The 25,174-nt window shown below is 42.6% G+C and overlaps 1 long non-coding RNA gene across 21 annotated transcripts; it reads right to left on the reverse strand.

Moving 5' to 3' along the window:
• Positions 1–379: 379 nt before the first annotated feature.
• LOC137864056 (uncharacterized) lies at positions 380–18,871 on the reverse strand. 21 transcript variants are annotated; one of them, XR_011101402.1, is made up of 18 exons: positions 18,669–18,868; positions 17,927–18,090; positions 17,622–17,687; positions 16,933–17,050; positions 15,641–15,723; positions 14,129–14,312; positions 13,645–13,734; positions 12,488–12,672; positions 12,162–12,284; positions 10,227–10,359; positions 6,480–8,923; positions 6,331–6,402; positions 6,192–6,219; positions 5,969–6,074; positions 5,081–5,173; positions 4,735–4,935; positions 1,538–4,076; positions 380–967 (listed from the first exon to the last, which is right to left on the reverse strand). It is a non-coding gene; the product is annotated as an uncharacterized lncRNA (long non-coding RNA). The 21 variants fall into 21 exon arrangements; XR_011101430.1 differs by lacking the exon at positions 6,192–6,219; XR_011101357.1 differs by having other exon boundaries at positions 6,331–8,923.
• Between the last annotated feature and the right edge of the window lie 6,303 nt (positions 18,872–25,174).

The raw sequence follows: 25,174 nt of genomic DNA on the forward strand, positions 1-25,174 counted from the left end.
CATTCCTCCTCCCCGCCCCCCCAACAACAACCCAGGATAAAAAGTTGCTTTTTGTATGATTTTTATATATTTACCACCCCCCTACCTCCAAGATTGGCTGCCAGAGCAAGAAGAGAGGCAAGGTCCCCCCATTTCCCCTCCCCATTCATCCCCTCACCCCCATTCCTTCCTCCCCCCATTCATTCTCCCCACCCCCAGAAAACCCAGGTGAAAAGTTTTTTTGTTTGTTTTTTTTAATATTATTTTTATATATTTACCACCCCCTTACCTCCAAGGTGGGCTGCTGGGGCTGGGGGAGAGGCAGGATCCCCCCCATTCCCTCCCCCTATTCATCCCCCATTCATTCCCTCCCCCCCAGCAGTGAAAAGTTGTGGGTTTTTTTGTGTGCTTTATTATTATTTATTTTCCTGTTTTATTTCTTATTATTTATTTATTTATTGGGGGACAGGGAGGCATGTTCGCAGCATAGCTTCACCCCTGGAAGAAATCTTTGGGGCTGTAATCCAGCCTTGGTGCAAAGCTGGCTGCCCAGCAGCTTTATGGGGTGAAGGAGGGAGAGCGGGGTTGGCCTTAATTATTTATTATGGTTGGCTGTAATTATTAATTATGGTTGGCCATAATAAATCGTTCCTGGGCATCCCAGCAGCGTGGCAGCCCAGCAGGGAGCAGGTCACCAGGCAGGGCTGACTCAATTCCTGCGATTCCCATCCCACTGTACCATCGCCGAGCCGGCTCCGTCGTGCGTGTGCCTGTGGATCCAAAAAAAGGAGAGAAGGAAAAATGGGCTCTGCCCTGCTCCTGGGCTGCACGAGGTGAGATTTGTGTACCTTATAATTCAGGGATATCATCTCGCTGGAAACTTGTCACCTTACTTAATAGAAGAGTTTTCTGCTCCATGCTCGTGACAAGGAAGAGGAGGGATTTGATGGCACGGACGTTCATGGACTGCCTGCTCAGAACCTGCTGTCTAGACATACAGGCATAAAATGTTTAGTGAAGCAGGTAAATATGGGCAAAAGGGAGGCAAATAACACAGGTCACCACGTCTGCCCTGCCTTTGCACCCATACGACAGCGCTGCCACGGTCTTGCCCTTCCCCCTCATACCAACAGTTATCAGTTCCCCTGATAAGTTTGTCCAGGAACTAAAGCAGCAGAAAATGAATCCCACAGAAAAAAAATAAATAAATAAACAAATAGAGGAAGCGAAAACGCAAGGCCAGGGCTGGCAGGGAAGGCTGGGCTGGCAGGGAAGGTTGGGCTTGCAGCAGAGCTGATTTCAATGAGCTTAACCTGTCGTGGGACGGCACGCTCGGAATTACTTCCTCTGCTGGATAGATTTAAAAATTGATTTGAAACCATTCAGACTGCATGAATTCACCCAAAGCAGGGTCTGCACGTAGGCTGTGAGCTGGATGTGAGGCCAAGGTGTTTCATCAGCACAGGGCAGAGTATCGGTGCTTTCCTTCACAGGCAGCCACCATCAGCCTTATCAAGAAATCCTCGTCAGAGCTGGAGTTGGAACTGAAGACAATTACCTTTCTGTCCTGTGCCGAGATCTGACAAGCAACTTCCTCCTGTACCGTACTTTAGATCACGAAGCCTCCTAATGAGCGGGGATGCACCCTGATAATTAAAAAATAATAATAGATTTTGAAGCCAGGCAAGAGATTGGCCCAAAGAGCTCATAAAATGCATTCTTTGCAAGATATTTTACCAAATGCATTTAGTCAACTGCTTAACAATAAAACGGAGAATGGTGGCGTAAGGTTAATTGCAGTGGTTGACTTAAGGGCTGGCCCACGTACAGCTGGTTTATATCTGTATAAACCCTGTTATGGTGGTTTCAATATCTGTATAAAGGTACTTACAGCAGCACAAAATAACCAGGAGGATGTTGTACTGTAATTATAGGTGTTTTAAAGCCACTTAGAGCTGAGGAAAGGCTTTATCTATGCACAGGTTAACTCGATTCAGAAATCATTTCAATTAAATCTTTCCATATTCACTGCCAAGGGGTTTCAGCAAAACACTCAAGACTGTATTCTTACATTTTATTATCCTACTCTATAGTAACGAGGAATCCTAAAGAGTTATCCTGAAGGTGTATCCTGGGATATACCCTTCTGAATTTACCCAAATTTCAGAACTCCTTTGTCCGAAACTATTGCTGGATATTTCAGAGGAGATTCCCAAACATATGGAAGGAGAGGTGTTTGGGATTTCCATGTACAATATCAGAATGGGGTATGGAGCTACTGCTGCAAACCAGAATTTGGTACTTGAGACAGGAATAAGTGAAATTCAGATTCTTTTATTTGTGTTCTGAGTACTCAGGGCAGAGAAAAGGCTCAGAAGGGGTTTGGGAAGTGATTCATCTTGCCTTGTACTCAGGATAAATTCAGGCGGCCCATTTTCGATATGAGGGGGGATGGGGTTTTCTTACACCTCAAAAGGGTCTCTGGTGCCCTGTGGGAAGAACTTTGGCACCAGGCCCCAGCCGCAAAGACCAACTCTGTTAAGCAATCGATTTTACAGCGATCGTATCAGAACTGCATTTCCCTCCCCTTTCGATGTACAGCAGAGCGAGCAGCCTGGCTTCTGGAGCTCATAGCCTGACGATTTATTCCTTGTCAGCAATACCAGCACTGATAGTTCTTACTCTGCTGTGCATCTCTGCTCCTAAGCTACTCCCTGCGTTGTGCCAGCACGGCTAATTGTGCACTTGGGAGGGCTCGGGGCACTTGGCCACCTCCGATTTTTATTGGGTATATTTCATCGGGATCAAATCCCCATGTCTTGGCTGAAATGATGCACAGGGAAGGTGTAAAATCACAGAAGCTAAAGGGTAGCTGGTGAACAGCAAGTTGTTAGGATGCACCAATTTAGTCACCTGCCATCATCTGTCCACTCCTTTAACCTACTCGAGCAATTATGGACAAGTTGGCCTCAGCCTACAAGGAAGCAGCCAGAGTTCGTGAAAGCCTTGAAGAATTATCAAAAATATCTAAAGAAAACTTCTAAGGCTTTGTAGTCAGACAAGGATCAGAAAAAGAAGAAAAAAAAAAAAGAAAAAAGGAGTCCTATTATCACACATAAACAAAGTTCCTCAGCCAAACTGCCCACCACCAAGATGAAGAAGCAGCAAGTAATGGCAAGCAAAACTGGAGGTGACAGTGGGTTGGGATACCACCTATCGCCTGGAGGTTTCTCACCCAGTAAATTAGAAGGAAATCCAGCAAAATAATGTTGTTTCGGCGGTGTGAAGTGATGAAGAAGACAGACTATGATTCATCACTGCCCTATGTATCGTGTGTGCTTGTCCAGCTCTGCAAAACACTTCAGAATCAGAACCATTTCCTTTTCATTCCGCTTTGGCCAGATAACACGGTGAACTGAAGCAGTGGAAAATGTGTTTCTGGATGCAAACTTGCGATGCACAAACCAAGTGTTTTTTCTGAATGAAAGCCTAAAAGCACATCAGCATGCACAGTAGCAGCAATCTTTCATTTCCTCCATGTTAGGGTGTGCCAATGCCAGAAAGGCCAAGTAGCAAAGTAACAAAAGGGCTGGACCACTTGACTGGAAGAGAGCAGCAACATCTGGTTCCTCTCTTACCTGTCCTGATGGTAGATGGTGTGCCACAGCCATCACAAAGAAAGGCAGTGGCAGCTCTGAAATGGATGGAAGTAGCACGTTACATCTCGTGCTGATTTAACATGGACACACATTTCTTACCATCCTGGAGAAACACTTAAACCTTGGTCAGCTTATGTCAAGGGATCCACCTCAAATTCAGTTTTTCCTTTCTTGGTTGAGTTGCCCTATGGCTGGTTGAAAACTCAGAGGCATCTTTATGCCATTCCAACTTTAAATCATCTCTTACCGCTTCATTGGAGGCCCGGAATCCAGCAAAACCTCTGGTGATGAATACTTTTACATTCCAGATCTCCTTCAGCCAGGAAATTGCACAGTGACAGCTAAGAGCACTCAGTGCTTCGGTGAGCAGTCAGCAAGTCAGGATGCATACTAGGGCAGCCACAAGTGACTCGTTGATTCTGGAAGCCTTATGTATCTCTGGAAGTCATAAAATACAGATGGGTAATGGCTTAACAATGAGGTCAGGCTTTGATTCATTAGCTAACAGTGGAATCTAAGCGCATTTATCCCAGTTTTGAGGCATGCTGCTAATTCAAGTTTAAAGAGATGGGGGGAGTTCCTGCATTATAAGTTTCTGTGGAGCTGTACATGTTCCTGACTTAGGCTTTGTGTGTTTTCCTGGTGATCTGAAGAGTTTTATTTCTTGAAAACTTACCTCTAGCCATTGGTAACCTTACACAGAAAACATATTCAAATGCCTCAGCTTTCTCCCCAGCCCCCCTGTAAGTTTTGAACACACTGGGTCAGCCACAGGAGCTGTGCTAATTCACACCAGGAGCTGACCATTTACATTTTGATCCCACAGCAGGCGAGGATCTGCAGAGAGAAATGAATGCTAGGATAAGAAAACCTGCTTTCAGATATTAAAACCAGCACCAGCCTGTCATCCACCTCATGTTCAAAAGCCCTTTTCTTTCCTGCTCCCACCCAGCCAACCTAAGGTAAGCATATGCTAAGTCTGAACTCTCCCTTAGCGCTCAGTGGACTCCATCTGGACTAGAAATCACGAGAGCAACTCTGATTTGTAAAATCCATTCATTCCAGCAGCCCTTCAGACGAGGAAAGAGGTACTCACGGAGAGCCAGAGGGGCTCCACTGGGAGGCTGGCAGAAGTGAGGAGAGGGCAACAAGGGAAGCTCGTACATCCTGCTCATTCACTTGGATCTTTGGAGCATGAAGGAACTTGCTGACAGCGCAGGAAGCACGGAAAGTAGCGTGGTAGAGGCAGGCAAACATCCCAAGCACATGAGAGCATGTCTCCAGACAGGTGAAATACCTGCAGAAATCACAGAGCATGCTATTGCCTTCCAGGATTCAGCTTACAGAGCTCTGATGTTATTGTAACACACTCAGAATCACTTTTCTATAATTTTCCATTCCTTTTATTCTATTTTCTTATAGCCCAATGATTCAATACATACTTGTCTGTGAGAATCTGGAAAAAAACAAAGGTTTACAGGTAACTTGAAATCAGCAACTCCTGTTGAACCAGTAAGAAATCCAGAATGACACTGCTAAAAGTGAACTTAATCCAAATTATCCATATATATTACTTTTTAAATGTCTTTTTACCTGTAAGTGGGGAGAAATAAAACAAGAAAGCTATAATATCAGGGCAATAAGGGAGACAACTCCAAAATAGCATGGAAAAGACTGCAGTAATCTTGCCTTTCAGTAGGGACTGCCCAAGTTTAATGGGCTATCCTATAAGGAAAATAATAATAAAAAATAATAATAAAAAAAAATCAATTAGCTTTTCTTCTCTATTGATTTTTTTTAAGTATGCCTCTGGAGAGGTTTCACTTCCAGTACAAGGTTTAAAAAAAAAAAACAAACAACAAAACTGCTATGTAATGCAAGAGGCAGTCCAAAGGAGACACCAGACAGGGAGCACTAATCTAAGGCTACTTTATTACTCAAAACCTACCAAAATCAGTTTTTCTACCCAGAAAGTCTTGGCTGCTTTGGAGGACACCCTAGGCAGAGGACAGTGAGCCCAAAAGAGTTTGTGACAATGTAGTGGTGCGACAGATTTCGATTCTTTTGCTGGTTTTGCTGAGCTTATTCAAACTGTATGACTCTGAGGACCCGATCCTGCTCTGGCTGAAGCTAGCGAGGCATTTGCCACACGTTTCAGAGAGAACAAAACCAGCCCTTCAGTCATAACACCTCTGCCAGAGTTTGTTTCACACCCTGCCAAAATGTCATAGCCCGAACCACTGCGGTTGCTTGAGCCATTTAAAAGTGGCCTGAACAAAACCCTGGAGAAAAAACTGCAGGGAGAAATCTTCCCCTGTTCTTTTCCTTACCTCTGAGATTCTGCCTCACTGGGTTGCACGAACGGCAACCAAAAACTGCAAGGCACCGAGAGACGTGGAGTCTCTGGGTGGTTTGTACTGATGCTTCGCAAGCAAACTGCGAAAATATGAAGCCAACATCCTTCGTTCCTACCTATTTTCTTTGTGTCCAAGGTGAATTAAGTGAATCATGACACAAAGGAAAAATTACGCTGAATTTTGATTTATTTCATACCAGCTTTGAGCATCAGTGCAGTTCAGTTCTGTTAAAGAGCAAAGAAAAGGTCTTCAATAACATAATCTGCACTGACATGAGGCACGTGCATTATCATCAACAGCAAAATAACTCAAATTGGTGTGCAGCATTATCTCACCTAAAATGTTGAGCCAGAGATCCCATTTTGCCCGGTAAAGAGCAGCTTCCACAGTCAATCCAGTAGAGGGAGCTAGAAAAGCTCAGGGGTATTTTGCTGGGTAAGGTGACACTGGTTAAATTGGTTTAACTGGTTTTAGTGTGACCAACCCGTGCTGGAGATACAGATCGCTTCCAGACTGCCAAGAGAGCTGGCCCTGCAGAATTCTTCTGATATGATGCACATCTCAGCGCTCTCCAAATAACTGATGAGTTGCTCTGCAGGACTCAGGAAAACGTAATAAATTTGATTATTTTTTGCAAAATGTCATAAAATAGAACATATATGGAACTAGGTACATTGTCTTAAATGAGGGAAGAACAATTTTTTTCTGTCTTCATGTATCATTTCCAATTCCTACCTACAGGAACTATAAAATAACATCATAATAGCCCATGAACCCTTTTACTGGGCACCATCGTGTACAACATAGAGCTCCCAAAACCGCCAAGGTACAGCTGAGATTTCAGGAACATGCCGCCCTCTAACTTTATATTCCTGCCAAGTTGCCTCTGAAATCAGAGGAACATCAAGCTGTGCTAGCTCTGGAAGAATAACTTCATCTAGGATCCCCAGTTTAGATAAAAAGCACCACTGTAACTGCAGTAATTTCTATGATGAGGTTTTTGTCCTGAGTCTCACCATCTCGTCTGGCTTTGTTAATTAACAGGTTTAGGGCTGGCTATTTTGGTTTTCTTTTCGCCACATTTGCTGGGATATATTGAGATCCTTATCGAATTATTCAACTCTTACCAAATAATTAACTTCATCAGCATAAATTAATCACCAAAGCACCCTTTGAGCAGCATTACAGATGGGCAAAATGAGATAAGAGCTCAACCAGCAGCCTGAGGCCATGCAGCAAAACTACTGCAATTACGCTTCACGAAGTCAGGAGTTCCTGTCTCCCAGCCCTGTTCTCAGACGAGATCAGCCCTTAAAACTGCAGCTGAATGCCTACAATCCTAGCAAAAATAAGCCTGGTAGAACAGATCTGACCCAGTACAGGCACACGGAGATCTGATCTTCAGCAGGCAGGTGAGCTACAGGGGAGGCTAAAGCAGAAAGGTTTCATTTTGCTGTTTGCCCCACATTTGCAGCCTTTATGCCAAGGGTTTGTGTGAGTAGTCTTGCAGGAAGACACGATACTGAAACTTACCCCGTTGACAGTGGCTTTTATCCCACCCAGGAGGGACGAGGTAAATGGCTGTACAGAGAAAAGGCCCAGAGGCGTAAGGTAAATAGTTTTCAAAGCACAATGCAGAAAGGGAGCCAAGTGCTGATGTATGTGGACTGAAAGTGTGGGAAAGCTGCTTGCTCACGGGGAGCTGGGGTTGGGTACACTGAAGTTACACAGTGGACAACATTCTGTTGTGCAATCTCTTGGTGGAGGACTTTTTGGGTTTTTTTTGCACATATGCCTGGACTTCTGGAAAGCGCAGATTTAATAAAACCCTCCTCAAGAGGACCGTGCTTAAAGCAATTGTTTTTCCCCTTTAATTTTTAAGTGGTTGCAAAACAATGAAGCCCTCAGTTCTTTACACTTCACAGGGAAGAATGTACAAAGAGCTGCTTAATCTCTTTCAGTTCAGCTCCTTCATTCTCATGGGTATCCAGTTGCAAGGTATCTGTATCAGCCTCCGAATTCTCAGCCGATCCCCACAGCAAAGTGCATCCAACTGCAAGCTCTTGTTTTAACATGCTGCTTCAGGACTGACCAGGTTTCGGCATGCGAGGCTCGCTCTGCCTAAATCTGTCTGACATTGGCAGAGGAGCAGCAGCACGAAAACCCAGCAGCACTCATTCTGGTGATGAAACGCCGAGTAAGCACTTGCAGAGTACCAGGCTAATCTTAACACTGATGTCTGCGATCTCGAAGGAGGCAAGCCATCTGAAGGAGTCACGTCACCGAGGAAGATTTGAATGCTTCCTGATTGGTTTTCCAAACAATTATTTCATCTGCTTCGACAGAGACCGGCTTGCAATTCAAGTATTAGACGGTTTTCTTCATCACTGCAAAGTGCAATTAAGGAATGGGATGGCAAGACATCAATCATATCCCAGGATCAGCTCAGAAAGAATGGTGAAACCAGACAGGGCTAGGGATTCAAATGAATTCTCTCCCACAATTGCCAGGCAGTCTCAAAGGCAAAAAGGAAAAAAAAAAATATATATATATTTATAGTTAAGGTAATAAATTAACACCTGCACACCAAATTAATTTGTTAAATTTGCCAAATGAAAATGCTAAATTTAGCTCAGTCACTTAGCAACAGCTGCATCAGCTTGAGATGTTATCATTCTGCAGCTGTTAGCTGTCACCTAGGGCTGGAGCTCCCAGCCCTCGAGCAAAGTCAGCAGAAGGCAATGTGTCCCTGCATTTTGGCTGCTCCTCTTCAAAATCCAGTGCCTTGACTCAGATGCATCTTTATCAGCCAGCTGGGAGCTCGGCTTTGTTGTCAGGTAGGAGCCCCTCCGTACATTTATTCTGACAGCTCTTCTGTGAAGCAGCAACCCACGTCAGAGAGGCAGCACAAGCAGCAGCGATCGATGCCTTAAGTTGAGACAAAAGGAGGATTGTGAGTAAGCATGAAAGTGCCCGAGAAAATTAGGGTAACAAAACGTTGGCTGAATTATTGCCTCGGTGTAACAAAGAATTTAGGAACTATTAGGCCAAAAAAGGAGCCTGAGACGATGTAGCCTCAGGGTTAGAGCACACCCCAAGGGGAAAGGCAGCTGTGCAGTTTTGGTCTCAGCTTTCTCATGTGCTGAACTGCAGCGGTGCTTCACCCTTGGTTATTTCCTTGTTTCCTGGTGTGAGACTGCTGGCTGTGAGGTGTGTTCAAACCAACGCCATCCCAGGTTAGGGGATGCAGACAAAGGAACGCCTGCTATGAGGATCCTGGGTAGGGGGTGATACAGGAGCTGAACTGCTTGCACTCACTACGACAGCATCCAGCCTGATGTGCAGAAGGAAAATTGAAAGTGCAAGAAACGCTGGAAGCCAGAATGAAATCACTTTGGCTGGTCATTTTGGAGAACCATCTTTGTGAACTTACAGCCCGAAATTCCAATGGGAAAATGCTCCAAAGTTAATAACTAAATTCTTAGATGTTCCTGCCAGAGAACACTGGAAAAAAATAGCATTAAGTTGTAGTCACAGCTAGGATTTCTGTGAACTGGTGATCGCATTTCCTTGCTCAAGAGCATCAAAGCAATCGCTCTCCAGGAGTTGCAGCGTTTCCACCTTCACTGGATGCCCTCGGGCAGGGCATAATGGCACAGCTACAGGGGAAAGCTGTCTGCCAGGTATCACGGTTTCCTGCTCACCAGGCTGGAACTCCCTCAAACAACATTTTTCTCCCCTGCTGTTCTTCAACAGGAAGAACTTAGCAACATCCGTAGGAATACCACTGCAGCCTCCTTCTCACCACAATAAAATTTAGGCTGAGGATGATGCCTTTGTACCACGAGCCATGAGGAAGCAGTCGGTACACTGGAAATATGCTTATTTTATTTTTTATAATTATTTTTAATTGCGTTGTCTCTCTGTGAACAGAAAGAGACGGTAATCAGCCCTTCTGCTGTTACACTGGGTGCACGCTGCATTGTCACAAACTCTGGCTGATGCATTTAAGACCTAAAAATTAAGGAGACAAAACATGCACCTAGGCTAGGCAATACAGTAATTAAAATTATTTTGATTGTACACAGATGAAAGTCAGACCTGAAGCCCAGACCGAGCCCAAGGCTTCCATCTGAAGTGTGTATCAGTCCCCAGAATGGCAAGGCCATAGCTGGCAGGCACTGCTGTAACACTAATTAAGAGTAATAAAAACTTGCCAAGCTGAACTCACAGCTCCTGCAGGACCCAAGTGCCCACTGGTACTGAAGAGAGTAGGAGATATTTGGTGTTTAGTTCCACTGGGAGCTCATCCTTGTGTGCAAGTGGAGGAAAGCCATCCAACACTGCAAGTATACAATTAATCTCTGCAAGAAACATCAAAAATATATCACAAATAAAAAATATAAATATAAATATAAATATAAATATAAATATAAATATAAATATAAATATAAATATAAATATAAATATAAAGTATATCACAAATATACGTAACAGAGAAGTGGGAAAAAGTAGGAAAAGTAGAAAAAAAAGACCTAAAAAAGTAGGAAAACAACCTAACAAGCAAGTGAGCCCGATTCTACCCTACACAGGGCCCTCCATAGTCACTTATGATACGAAGTTGGATACCAAGAGTTCATCACCTCTTTTTTTTTAACCTCTGGTTTGTTCTGCACCACCTGTAGATGTACATTTTAGAGCTATTAAAAAAATAATTTAAAAAATCATCATCAGAGTACGTGCCACTATATTCACACCACCAGTAAGACGACTTAAGCTTTTGCTAGCCTGAATAAAAACTGTGTGAGGTTCATTCCTACCACAGGAGGTAAGTTTCCTTCAGCAAACAGTTCTCACACGCAATAAATAGATGCAGAACAGAATATTTTGGGGGAAACATGAAAAAGAAGTGAACAGGATGTTGTTATTAAACAAACTTGGCTCAGAGATCGCCGGTGGCTGTATGCTTTCTTTTTTTTTTTCCTTCCCCAAACCCTGTAAAATAATCTGGTGACTAATAAGATCGCAATCAGAGCAGCAGACTGCAAGGCCCACTTAGTAAGGGAAAATAAATGTAAAAGCATAAACCTCAGTAACTTAAAAAATAAATCAGGTCAGTAAGCAACCCCGGTCCTCAGAAAGCGCACAGGAAGCTCTCCATTTCAAAGTGTTCCCCCCCCTCTCTCAGCCTTTCAGTGCTTTTTAACTGGAATTTTGCAGGTGTTCAGGGTGAGCAGACGTGCAGGCGGAATCACTGCTCTGCACGGGGCGAGGAATGCTTCTAGCAGATTCCAGCCCCGGAACAAGCCTCCCGTCACTGTCAAAGGGAAGACTGCGGTTTTGTCTGACAAACTTTGCTGGACTGCTGCCAAAATGTTCTCTCGCCATGCTGAACCTTTCCCTTTTGCCTGTCCCAGCCCACCCATCTTATCCTTCACCCAATGAATCTGTCCCTTCGCAAGCTGTTAGTTTGACCTAGGTGACATGGAATGAACCAAGCAGTTCAGTGAGCTGATGGGACACAATCGTGAAAAATCCCTAATAAGTAGGGAGTGCAGAACTTGCCTGTTTATGTTATCATTCGTGCTATAATCCTCACTTTAAGCTCTGACTCAGTTTTCTCTGTGGCAACACACCAACTACTTCCCTGAGGTCCTGAGAGATCCCGTTCTTCTCATCAAAAATCAGTAATTTCATAAAACAAGCATATTCCCTTGTTCTGATACTACCTATTTTGGTCAACTTCCTTCTCCACTCGGCTCTAAATCCCCCAGACTTGTCATAAAGCCTCCACGTCCATCCAGGTCAGGTGAGGGGACCTGAGAGGCTCAGTGGCTACGCTGCAGTTTGCTCTGCAGAACATCCAACAAAGAAACAGCACAGCTGTGACCTCCAAACCACAGAGATTTGGGTTTTCTTTAAAGTAATTTGCCTTCTTGCTTGCAATGTGGCCCCCAAACCAGCATTATATAGCAGTGAAATCACAACGCCAAAGTGTTATTTACACTTTGATGGCAAGAAAACATTTTTGCTAGCTCTGCCCACTATTTTCGTTTGCTGTGGTGTCACCTTCTGGGATGGGGGGGGAGTCACTGCAGTTCTAAAAACTAGCACTTTCCCTTTATATAACAGAGTAATTGTTTAAAGAATGATCACTGGTACTTACTGCAAGCTGCTGGTGAAACCGAAGTTTGTCTGAGCACGTGAGATGATTTGTCTTGCTGTTTCAACTGGGATGGAAAGTTTTGACCCTGCAGCTCACGCAGCCTTCAAACTGAGCCAAATTCTCCTGTTGGTCACAGGTTTGCCATACACATTTGACCAGGCTTCCATGCAAGGAGACCACAACAAATCACCCATTATTTTTCTTTTAACTAACTCTCTCCTAACGCTTTTAGGATAAAAAATTAAGGGGACACGGCAACCTCCCTGTGCTAAAAATCCCAAATAAGTTGAAAGGAGAAGGAGGAGCCGGAGCTGCCAAAAACTTACTGACTTTGATGAGCTGCACCCGGAGACCTGAAGACAGCTACAGAAGATCGATGGCAGGCATCCACAGGGAGTCAGCTCCTCAGACAAGCTCCCTGACCTGAGAACGCCCTCTTCTCCCGGCTCGATCAGATGGGACTGCAGGATGAAGAAGAAGACAGCCAGACTGTCCTTGACTGCCCAGCTGCCTGGGGAGATGAGCGATGGTCACTCAAGCGTTTCCAGAGAAGGTGATTCTTGCTGTTTAATGTTACAAAACCAAGCAGCTTATCTAATACTGTAAGAAATGCAGAGGAGCCAGAATTTTTCACGGTCACTACTGCATGCCCAAATCACTCGGTGGGAAGAAGAAGAACGGAGGTCTCCAAAACCACAAGCACTTAAAGGATAATCTCCATTGTCCCTTAACAACACAGCCTGCACCATCCAGCTGGGGAGTTCTGACGTGCACCAGAGGCACTTAAGGATTTTAAAAGGTTTTCTATTACTAACTTTTACTAATCATCACTACCAGATTGAGAATCCTAAGGTGGTAACACAACAGAAGTCGTACAGAGATAGCACATCTCCTGTTCTGAAAAGCACGCAGGCTAAACAGACAAGGCAGGGGCTACACGCTGCTGTGTGTTCCTAAAACAATGTTCATGCATCTCAGGTTTTTTTTTTTCATTGCTCAACTTTAGCCCAAGTCAGTTGTAACTGAAAAACGTGGGCTTCCGACCACGATTCAGTGTTGTGGCTACAAAGCCTTACAATACATGCCCAGAGGTTCCAGATTTTACCACTACACGCACAATATACAACATAAATTTAATGCACAAAAAGGACGCTAGAAGAACGCTAATGAATTTGCAAATCTGAGTATTCAAAATCCAGGAAATACCTGAGTGAATGTCAGCTGCACCAGCTTAATTAATGCTCTTTGCATACACACCTTATAACAGATTTTAAGTATCTGAGTTGGTGCTGATTGCTTCCTCATTTGGTTCACAAAACAACAGCACTCATTCAAGGGGAGATTGGTGTCATTTGTCTTTACGCCCCAAATGTAGGTAATCTGAACCTTCAGTAAGCTGAAACTCCTTTTGAAATAAGCATCTCACCATGGTGAATGCACAAAACCATAATTTAGATATCTCCAGGATGCAGCAGCAACCCACCTTTTAAAACAGCAGCAGCTCAAATTCTTTTTTCCTCCTTTTTTTTTTCATGCATGTTCCAATTCATTGCTCACTGTAAGGTGGCCAAACCTGCAGAAAGAAAATCTTGCTCTACAGTTTTCTATTATTTTCAACACAACAGAACTTCAGCATTTCTTACTTATTTTATTGTAACAACCTAGAGGCAGAAGATATCCAGTCCTACAGGGAACAGCTCTTGCCCAGTCTCAGTTTCTCATCCTGTCATCCCAGTTTTGTGTGTCCGATATATTTATCTCCACACACACCAGGCTGTTTAGGTAAATCTGTTTCTTCTCCTTAAAACCAGTCCCAACACCTTTATAGGGCCAGTCCTAGTTTCCTTTTCATGTCCCCTCTCTCCACCATCTTCTCCTCCAGTCTCTGTCATTCTCCCACCCACTGATGGGAATTATTTTACTGTAGAAGCTGAGAATGTCTCTCCAGAGCACGAGGAGATCCTTACAGGCTGATTTTTTGGGTGGTCCTGTGCAAAGCCAGGAGCTGGACTCAATGATCCTCGTGGGTCCCTTCCAACTCAGGATATTCTCTGATTCTCTGATTCTTTTTCAAAGGCTTGTGACTTGGCCAAATTTAGGTCAATTTCCACAGGCACAAGAGGCACATTCCTGACGCATCCTTTTGCCAAACTGAAAAAGCACAAAAGCTTCTGAGCTTCTCAGATAAGTTACTGCCAGTATTTTAAAACCGAAAAACAAACTATTTTTCTCTTTCCATACTAGAAAACAACCAAACAGCTCTGTTTGAAATTTCAGGGGAAAGTGGGGAGGAAAGGGGCAGCCTAAGACAGACCTTTGGCTGAAAAACACCAGAATTAAGTAAAACTAAATAAATAGCTTCAAACAGACCCCAGATTACAACGGGTTAAGGGAAAATAATTATTTGTATTGCAAATGATGCCTTTTCATGGTCTCTGTATGAGCTGTGATGGTCACCTTGATAAGATTTCAGACGTTTCTGAAAATATTTGCAAGTTACGGTCCACTGGCTCTCTACAGAAGTTCCCTGGAGTCATCTTAGATTGTAAACCCAAGGGGAGGGAACTACCTTTGTACATTCACTTGCTGAATACCTCGCCCAAGGGGATCCATGCACCTAATTATTAAATATGTTTTGCATGCATTGCATCCTTTAACACCCAAAGGCTACCCATTTGCTTTTTCCACATTCTCTTTTTAACAGAACCTGCAGCAGTTATTTTCCACGTAGCATTACCAAGTCTGTTTTCCTGATTCATTTTAAGTCTGGGTCTTGGAATTTTAAGTATGTATTATCCCCGTTACTGGTGGTTTACCGGTTTGAGATTGTGGAATTGGACTGGAGTGAGCGCTTTCGCAAACGCTGACGCAGAATCCTGCACCACCAAGACTTTTTTTTGAAGCCCTCGCTCATAAAAAGGCTCAGATTCTGTCTCATTAAGGTATTCTAAACTTATGAAAGAAAACATAAACATTTCTCCCTTTGCTGAGCTTCAATTTCAGTTTTACTCCAACATGCAAGCCAGCATCCTAGCTCAGTCTCATTTTACTTTTGGGCTGAAAACTCGGCGCAAAGCAGACGAGCAGAGACATTGCGTTTTGGAGAGCCTCTGCCTGAAATCATCCATACCAGCTTAATTAAAACTCACTCTTCCCATTTATAGTTATTGCTTGGAGAAATCATGCCAGGTCAGTTTTGTACTGGCACAACCTTGAGAACCCTGATATAATTGGTAACTTCATTTTTTCTTTAACATTGCTTCCCACGTTGTTACATTTTAGCACGAAAAGCATAACTGTCGGTAAATGAGCGTGGAAATATTTTCACTGTGATTCTGGGAACATAACTGATAATATGATTGGAAAGGAAGCCTTGAATCATGCGTTCGTGTTCTCTGCTACTAGAAGCAAGGGAATACAAGCTTAAAATAAACGTGCTTGGTTTTTTGCTTGGTGATCTACTTGCGTTTTACACTCACGTCTTTCCATTTGTTCTTGCATCATCATTTTCTTTTACATCAAACAGGGCATCCTCCTGCTGACCATTAGCTTGCCCCACGTCCTTTGAAACAGCAACTGGAGATAAGATTTCATTTGCCTTCATTTGGGACACATTTTTCTGCTGGTCCACCGGACATTTTCAGTTAGCAGCCATATCCAGATGCTTTACCTCCTCTTTCTGCAAATCTCTGTCAAAATCTTCTTCTTAGTCCCCAGTACGTGACTTTGCAATGCGTGCTATCAAACATCACCCAATTTTTATTCCTCAAGGTTATGCCATGCTTCCTAAACAACGTTCCAGTCTCCTTTGTTTTGATATTGCTTTCCAATTTTATCGCATCAGTAAATGTAATTAGCAAATACTGTCTTGCTCAAGTTTTGGAGCTATTATCCCCGAAAGTATTATTCATTATTATTATATACGTTATATTTGATTATTATTATTATATATAATCATTATTATATATTAGTAATTGTTTATTTATTTCTTATTATTATTTCTTATCATATTACTACTCTCTGGCTTTGTTGCAAATGCTTGACAAGCCTATAACCTCATAAACCTGTAATCAATGGAGAAAAAAAGTGTTTATCTAGGTAGCACAGTTGGTACTCCTCGTGTCAATTCTTCCATCAAAGATTTTCTACCAACATTAAAACTGTCGTTGTTCAGAGTTCCTTTGACACTAGGCAGACTGGGAAATTGTTGTGGCATTGTAGGCTAACTCGTCAATGATATTCCAACTAAAATGAAGTGACCTTATTTGTTAAGTTGAAAAATATTACCCACTGAGAAGAAAGGCATCCGTTAATGTTTCTCAGAACTATTTTACCAAGATTTATGAAAACTTAATTCATTCCCATACTGAATTGTTTTTTGAAATCCTGAAGGCTAGAAAACAAAGAAGGTGGGAGAAATGGGAGTTTATTACAAAAGCTTCAGTTCTGGGGAAATTGTGGCATTACAGAAAATTAGCTATTGTCCGTAGTTATGCGCTGGCTGAATCTCACCCCAAACCAACCTTCATTTAAAGGTGACATTGAAGTTTAGGCTTCAGAGACTTTTACATGGCACCTCTCAACATGGTAAAACTCGTAAGAAAGTAGAAAAAGAATAATTGAAAGAGCTTTCTGTGTCAAGCCTGCCACTTCTCAAAGATCTGGTGTCTTGATATTGTCCTTCACGTTACCTCTTATTATCTGTCTTGAAGGATGATGCCTAGCATTGTGAGGAAAGAAAGTCTCCTGATAGTCAGTGCCCTCATCTTACCCATAACAAAACTTTTAAACTTCCAGTTGATTCAGATGGAGCTTGGGTCCAGCATGTCCAGAGCAAATAGCAAAGCTATTGCTCACTTTTAAGGCCAAGAATACCCATGCAGCAGCACCTGAAGGTAAATAAAATAAAATAAAATAAAATAAAATAAAATAAAATAAAATAAAATAAAATAAAATAAAATAAAATAAAATAAAATAAAATAAAATAAAATAAAATAAAATCATACCCAGTTTGAGCACAGATTGTGCTCTCTATACATGATCTGGGTTATGCTTTCTGATATCTGCCTTTCTGTCATCTTGCACAAGGCATTAAACTATCTGTTGATTTAATAGCTATTAAAATGAGCAATTTTCTACTGCACCTCATAACAGTGCTATGAAACATACTTCTGCTGTTTGTGTAATGCTCCAAGATTGCTGTTGTTAATAATTCTTTTTATTACAGTAGGGTTAGCAATCCCATTTGAGATCTGAGTTGCACATCATAAACACATTGCAATGATGACCCATCCAGCCAAAAGTTGACAGGGTAAATATGCAGGCAGAAGAATGCAGGCAAGCAGAGAAGTGCTTAGTTAAGACCACAACACAAAAAAAAAAAAAAAAAAAAAAAAAAAAATCATGTAAAAAGGACTGAACTGCATCTCTCTTGACTTACACATCAGTGCTTTTGCTTACCTCATGTGTCGCAACTAAATTATGACTGCTATATAGAAGGCACTCCGCTCAACACCTCTTCTTATGCTGAAAAAAAATAGATAATGAAGTATAAAACATAAGCAAACAAAAGATGTAGCAATCCCCCATAGAAAAAATATAATATGTGAATGAAAATAAAGAAACATGGTTGTGTTAATAAAGCTTGAATCTTATTATATTTTCAAAGCAATTGTGTGAATGGAAAGATAAACAGGCATGGGACGTCTCAGTGCCAGGAACAGCAACTACACTAACGTAAACTTCTGCCACAGGGAGATACTCACTCAGATTGATCCTCCTCTCTAATGACAAAGTTTTCCTTTTGCTGCAGCTTCGTGGCATCAGAAACAGCCAAACAAATGTGCCTTATCCAGAGGGACTCCAGAAAAGATGAGCTTGTAAGATGTTCTCTCTGAAGGGAATTGCAGAGAACACTGGCATGGTGCAACTGAAATGGAACATGGTCATACAGTTAGAATCACAGAATCATTAAGGTTGGAAGAGACCTCCAAGATCATCTGGTCCAGCCAATCCCTACCACCAATGTCACCACCAAGCCCTGTCCCCAAGCACCATGTCCAACCTCTCCTTGAACACCCCCAGGGACGGGGACTCCCCCACCTCCCTGGGCAACCCGTCCCAAGGCCTGACCGCTCTTGCTGAGCAGAAATGTCTCCTCATTGCCAACCTGAGCCTCCCCTGGCACAACTCGAGGCCGTTCCCTCTGCTCCTGGCCCTGGTTCCCTGTGAGCAGAGGCTCCAGGGCCTCGATGTCCTTCTGGGAGTGAGGGGCCCAAAGCTGAACCCAGCACTCGAGGGGCGGCCTCAGCAGAGCAGAGCCCAGGGGGACGAGCGCCTCCTTGGCTCTATGCTCCATAGCCACACAGATCTAACTTCCCAAACATAAACCAGGCATAAATCAGAGTCAGGATCCCTTTCTCACGTCTTTCCTTTCACATCAGAAGACAACATCAGAACCAGCTAAAAGTTGTGATCACTCCCTTTTTTATGTATTTCTTCACTCACCTTTGGTCACGCTTGCTGCTGTAGCTGTCTGATTCAGATCCTCCTGAGATGTGTTGCCTGTTTTTTTTTTTCACTTAAAATCTTTCATCAGCTGGTCATAAAGAAAAGCAGAGCTCCCGTCAGCTTTCTGAACCACTGCTATTGTGTTTTTGAGGCTACAACCAACAAATGAGTCACTATCACTAAAAACTGAGAGAGGAAGAACAAAAGACCTCACTTGTTTCCCACAGAGAAGTTTCTGGCAGACTTGGTTTACTTTTTAGATATATTTTTTTTTCATATTTGTCAAGTGAACATGTCTGACAGCAGGTTCAGAAGGCCACTTGGCGGGTATATGCGTATATCAGTGAGGTGATTTAGACTCAGATATAGAGCTTAGCTACAATTAAACTTAATCCATGAACTGCTTTGGCTAGGCCAAAACACTGTTTTGGTACCAAGTACACAAGCAAAGAGCACTGCGAGCCCTCCAGCTCCATGAAGAACAAAATCAAACTGGGCATGAGCCAGGCTGAAAAAGTTTTCACAGGGCTTAAGTGTTCTGCTAAAAGCAGGACAGTGCTAAAAGACTGCTGGGCTCCAAGTTCTAGCTCAGCCCAGCAAAATACAAATGCCTATTTAAATATATTTCTGTGCTATGTGAGACAATACAGACCCTTTTTGCTTTCTTTCTTGCCTTGAAACCAGATTTGTAGAAAAAATACTAACTTGAGCCTCTCTAAATCCCAGCGGCAATTTATTTGTTGGGTTTGTTCCATGGCATTTAACAGAGTCAGAAAAAGAGAACCAGCAGTGACAGCAAGTGGAATTCAGCATCGGATCTCTCCAAGTTCAGCAGAATGCTGCATTTTATTTTTAGATGATTATTTTTTCCCAGAAGTACCCACAGGTAAAAATCATAACACAAAAATGATTGGTTTGGTTGATCCGTGGCACTGTGCATAATAAGCAGAAGCAGCAAATTCCGTCCAAATGTTATTTTGGAGACTGCTGTTTCAAATATACTTGAAATCCAATCGTCTTACCTCAGGGTCTTCTACCATTTTCTCAGCATTTACAATCCTTAGAAATATGTTTCTGTGTTATCTTTATTAAGTAAAGTAGGATTGAATATGAGCAACTAAAAAAAAAAAAAAACACCACCATACACACACACTGATGTCCTTTAGGACATTTTTACATTTCTATCAGGTAGGATTTTATTTTTTTAATATGAAAATAAATATGAGTTTAAACTGATGCTGCCCTTGCAGGGGTATCAAGCTAGTTAAGAAGAAACAGAAAAGGGGCTACAAAGAGCACTGTAGGATTACTACAAGCACACCTGAAAAATATCATTAGCAAATAAATTTCTGATGCCATATGAGTAGGCTACCTACATTTATATGCATCTATGGCATAAGCCAGGTGTGAACTAGTGACTGCAAGAACAGGTGATCCAGGAGACAGTGCTTGGGCTTTAGGAGGTAATTAGGCAATTACCAGTGAGGAGACGTGTAACCCTAAAGGCTTGGCTCGTTTCTGCAGACCTGCAGTTTGGAAAAACAGTTTGAAAGTTTTCAATCGGATGCAACACACATCAGAAGAAAATAAGCATTCAGCTGTCCCTGTTCAATACAGGACTGCACTTTAATGCAACTAGTTGAACTCTGGCAAAAGCCCCAAACCAGTGAAAAGCAAGACAAAGCAAACAAAAGATGAAGGAGTGCCCGGTGTGCAATTTTTGTAGGCAAATTTGGGGTTTTGATTTTGTTTATCACTTCACTATCATGGCCAGGGCTAACACCAATGCTGAAGAAAGCAAAGCTGAGGGTGGTTTTGTACCACGCAACCTAGAGGTCACTCACGTATAGCTGCCAATCTTCTCAAACTTCACGCAGGTGAGACTTCAAATAAGAGAGTTCCCAAGGAAACCTCCGCTTGAAACAGAATTCAACTTTAAATGAAACTTCCGCAGCTATTTAGAAATGAAAATCCACAGGACAGAATCGTTTGCAAGTATGTCAGTTGTGTGGACATGCCATATAGCTGGATGCCAATACAGTGATGATGTCTGAAATAGGATCAATGGGTCCCAACCTGCATGCTCTACGCTATCCGCAGATGGCTAGGAGCTGTCGCTAAGAAGACGTGCCTTTCATTTGGCTCACACCTCAAATAAAACCTAAGGAAAATAAAAACACGTTGCTGTGAAAGTAAAAGGAACTCTGAACCTTTTATTGCCATACTGAGAGTGATATAATTAATAAGTAATCAACCTTACTTCAGGAGAAGATAGCATTCCTCTTGGAAAATAACATTGTGTTACAGGTTTCAGATCTACACATTCACCTTCTACCACAAATAGAAATTTATGATGGGGCATCCTTGCTCTGCCTACTTTAGCAAAGCTAAATTCAGCTGTATGAAGGCATATTTCAGAACATCTATGAAAATGCTGATTGCTTTCTCCCACCCCTAAACCATTTGTGACAATTTTAGGTGAAATCCTTTAAAGCGACGGATGGGTGAGACGCAGACAGATGTAATAATTTTCAATTTCCATAGGGAAGGATTTGTTCCCTCTCACTTTAAATGCAGATTATCACGCAAAATAACACCCCCTCCCTCTTGAGAAATGGTCAGCAGCAGCTCCCTGAAACGCAGATTAGTTGAACAGAGGTTTCCATATAAGCACAGGCACTGATGTGACAGACATCCTAAATATACCTAAAAAGGAAATTTTAGGCACTGCTTAAGCATGCAGCATTCAACCAGAAGAGGATTTGTGAGAATTGGTCTCATTGCATTCTGGAAAAATCCAACCTTGCAAGAGGTCGTGACACATCCTCGCTAGCTCTAGTCAGGAGGTATTTCAGCCAAATATCCGCACTTAGGCGTGAGGATCTAGGGAAAAAAAATAGAAAAACAGCAATGGACTTAAAAAAAAAAAAAGTCTTATTTTTTTTTTCCTTTTTTTTTTTTTTTTTTCTCTGCACTTACCTTCTTGTTAGTTTTAGTTTTTAGCCTTTTAGGATTATGCTCACTAGCTAGACTTCATATCTAGGAAAGCTGGATCCTTCTATTTTAAAATGAAACCTGAAAGATATAATCACTCGTACTCAGGATCCGGGTCTTAGGCAAAAAGGAGAAATATTGTGGCACCTGTAAGAAAATCATGAGCCCTGGCAGCATCGGTGAATTTAAGGGTCTTTTGCCATCATTGCCTGGCTTCATGTCCTCATTAAATTACAAATAATCCATTTTTGCTCCAGTCCTATTCACGATTTTCTTTTAAAATCCTAAATCCACACGCAGTACTGCAGTAATACAGGTATACTTCTACAGCAAAATATCTATTTTTGTATAATGTCAAAAATTATTACAGAATAGTGATTTTAGGTGTATGAGTTTGTATATATCTTGTTGCATCAGAGGTAATGAAGGCAAGGTGAAGGTGGGTTTGAAGACTTCTTTTCTCAGCTAATCAGTCAAATAACGTTGCTCGTTGTATTTTCGGGGAAAAAGGGCTTCCCAGCAAAGCTAACAGCATGAGAAAACAGAAAGTAGTGGTAGTACTCATCCAAACGTGTACTCACTGTGATTATACCCACATCAGTGAATTAAATGAGCCTGGGACCATTCTCTGCCCTTGAGGCCATCTCAGTGGCATCAGAACTGGATCTCCCATATCCATTTTCCTAAAGCCTCCCAAAGACACTGAAAGCACACAACCTGCCTAGTGGGGATGGACCCCCCAGTCTCCCAAACCATGCCCCAGAGCATTTCTGGACACTGCTCTTTGGCCCAGGCTCAAACCGTGATGCTCAGGAACATCCATGAAGCCGGTTTTGGCAGAGTTTTGAAGAACCCGTACATTTTTCACACTTTGAATTGTGCCAATATCCTCACTGGGTCCCTACAGTCAGCCAGCACAGGCATATGCCGTGGCATTTCCTGCCCCAATAACTCTTGGAAATTGCTCAAAGCTCACAGTCACCAACCAACTCCCCTGATGTCATCATCCCTGGCTCTTAGGCTGCTGGAGCAGCCTTGTGAAAAGCAACTGGAAAGGGGTAACATCCCAAAAATATAGCCTTTTGTTAAGAAAAGCTGTGACAAAGCTGTGCTCAGGTTTGCCAGGGCTTCTGCTCATGGGTTGTTTTTTTTTTTCTTGTTGTTGTTTGGAGGCACTCTGACTACTTCTACCTTCTCTGTCAGTTCCCAGGGAGGTTTTAAATGTCAAGGGAAAGCTACTGATTCGGGGGGAAACCAACCGAACCACAACAGAGAACACAGGGGCACGTGAATTCCCTGCTGTATAGTTAGCTGGACTGGTTGATTGAGATGAAAGTGGTTGCCAACATCTTCCTGCCTTCCTGCCCCTGCAAAATACATCCAAGAATTTGTGACTTGTTCGTACCCCAAGTGACTCAGTCTCCCATAGGAAAAGGAAGCAGATCGTGGAATTTTAGGAAGGAAGAGAACAGACCATATACAGAGCTAAGAACAGTTAACTGCATAACATCTACAGAAATAGCAGAAAATACGGGGCTTGAGAAGGAACGTAAGAAGACACAAATAAGAAAATACAAGTACTGGTATGCATGGAAAGGAAAATGGGAGACAAGGATGTGGAGTGACTGAAATGGGGAGGAAATGGAGATTATCAGAGAAAATGGAAACTACAAAAATTCTGGTACAGGGCAGGCAGGAGCAGAAGGGAAAGCTGGTGTGTGGAGGAGAGGACAGAGAAGACACAAGGAGGACCTGGAATCAGATTCGGAGCCAGCCATGCCACAGGGAAGAAGAAAACGATGAGCCAAACCCACTCAGTTTACAGAACCTGAATGATAAATTTTAAAACGAACTTAAAAATATATTCCAGATATGAACATGCACTTTTACAAATGACAAACTTAAGGGCTTGCACCTGGATCTAGAAGGTCCTTACTCTCACCTAGCGGTGGCAGGAAGACGAAATAAAAACTGCTGTGGGTGCACACCAAAGCTGTTGCTTGGAATGACACTGCCATCTGGTGGTCCCACAAAAACACCCTTTTAGTACACCAGGGGGGTACAATTGCTTGGAGTTGGTCCAGCAGGAAACTGTGACTTGTTTGACCCCTTATTCAAGCAATTGTCTGAGGCTCCGAAGCAGTCTGGCAATAATTTGCATGTTCTCTGGCAACCTGCAGCCTGGAGACTGAACTTGGTCTCCACAAATTGTGTGTCTGGAGCATAAGGAAAGTGGCGTTTCAAAGCTGCAGGGGGAAGTTTCGTTACAGGCTGGGGCAGTACGTGATTTTCAGGTGCTGATATCGCTCAGTATTTTTAGCACAATCACTTTTTAGGCCTTGGGAATTAACAAGTGTTCCTTCAACCATCACCTCTTAGCAGTGAGCCCTGTTGCCTAAAGCAGTAGCGCCCTCCTACAAAATGGGAACTTCATTAATTTGATCCTTACTTCTAGCAGGACATGCCTTAATTTCTTCCAAAATCTACCCATAAAGGATATAACTTTTTCTTTTTCTTTTTTTCTTCCTTCTATATTACAGTTTTAGGATACAGAAGGCTGCTGCTGAGAAAATCAACTGCTTTTCCATGAAGTTGCTTCAGGACTTATATAAGGTTATTGCAGTCATTACGTCTCCTGCCTTGCCTCACATTTCTTGACATCTAATCTTGTAAAAACAATAAAGGCCAAATATTAACGACTCCACCATTTATTCATTTCCTTTCTTTACGTTATCACTTTTCAACTGTTGTGTTTTGTTGCTGTTTCCCTGCTGTTAAAAACATCCCTATTTCTCACAGCCGAATGATCCTTTTGGAAGCTGAGCCTCCTAAATGCTCCTCTATCCCCAAACCTCATAAGATCAGATGTCTCAGTGGTCCTACATTTCTGAAAACAAGGAAGAATTGGTTCATCACGTCACGCCCTCTAAGAGAAATGATTCTGCGTTTTGCAACTTTGATTTCTACGGTAGACTGACCTTCAACTAAAAGTACGGGTTCACTTTTGTTGCTTGGAAGCAGTGTATTTGTGTATTGCTTTCTTGCAAGAAATGCAGTCGTGCAAATCCTGATCGGTCAAAAGTCATTGCTACAAGGTCTGATAAGTTATCATCTTTGGTGCCACCTCGTGGTACGAACACTGGATCCTAGAAACACTTTACACTTGCCTCTTTTGGCAGGTGTGCTTATTGTAGTGGCAATCGTCAGCACTGCTTCGGTTTTACAGTTCACAAAAGCAAGATTTCGCCTCTCCTAGAATTGCGACACCAGTGACAGGGAGGTGGGAAAGGAGAAAAATGCACTTTTATTCTGTCCACGTGGCGGAAATTTAAGATGTATGTTAAAGGACACACGGCACAGCCATTTTTGTGCTCAGAAGCCCCCCAAATATTTCTCTCTCTCCACTGCAAAACATTCACAGAAAGGAGAACGACCACTCCCAGCCACACAGCTGTAAATTAGCAGCATGGGTAGAGATTGAAGGAAAGCTCAGCTCCAGCCTCAGAGCA

Source organism: Anas acuta, chromosome 1 (assembly GCF_963932015.1).
Source record: "Anas acuta chromosome 1, bAnaAcu1.1, whole genome shotgun sequence".
NCBI classification, from domain to species: domain Eukaryota; kingdom Metazoa; phylum Chordata; class Aves; order Anseriformes; family Anatidae; genus Anas; species Anas acuta.